The sequence below is a fragment of the Lacerta agilis genome, chromosome 9, assembly GCF_009819535.1.
Source record: "Lacerta agilis isolate rLacAgi1 chromosome 9, rLacAgi1.pri, whole genome shotgun sequence".
NCBI classification, from domain to species: Eukaryota; Metazoa; Chordata; class Lepidosauria; order Squamata; family Lacertidae; genus Lacerta; species Lacerta agilis.
Window position 1 is genome coordinate 34,182,539 of NC_046320.1, and position 452 is coordinate 34,182,990.

A 452-nucleotide genomic window follows, 5' to 3' on the forward strand; every position below is an offset into this window, starting at 1 on the left:
TGCTACTGAGCATGTGCACACTGCCCGAGGAGAGGCGGCCAGGGAGCATGTGCGGCCCCTTTGCACATGGGCAGTGGGGACGTGAAGCCTCGGAGAAGCTGCTGCCCTTGCTCGGCTCTGCCCTCACTCTCCGTCACCGCCTCGTTGGCTTGCAGTGCGCGGGAATGCGAGGGCTGTGGCAACGGGAAAGGGCTCTGCAAGCGCGCGCTCGCCCAGCCTTCTCGCCCCCTTTCTTCTGGGGCATCGGGGCTGAGGCGGTGTAGGAATAATGGTAACAGAAGGGTTCGACAGGGAGAATTTAATCTCAGTCTAATCGTAATCATTTGGAGTTGAAACACAGACACCCTTTGCTGACCTACACGAAGCTGGCAGTCTGGCAGAGGGCATGTTCCAAAAGCAAGCAGAGCCCGACCTGCCTGTCCCCTGGAATGGCGCTCTTATTTTAATTGACA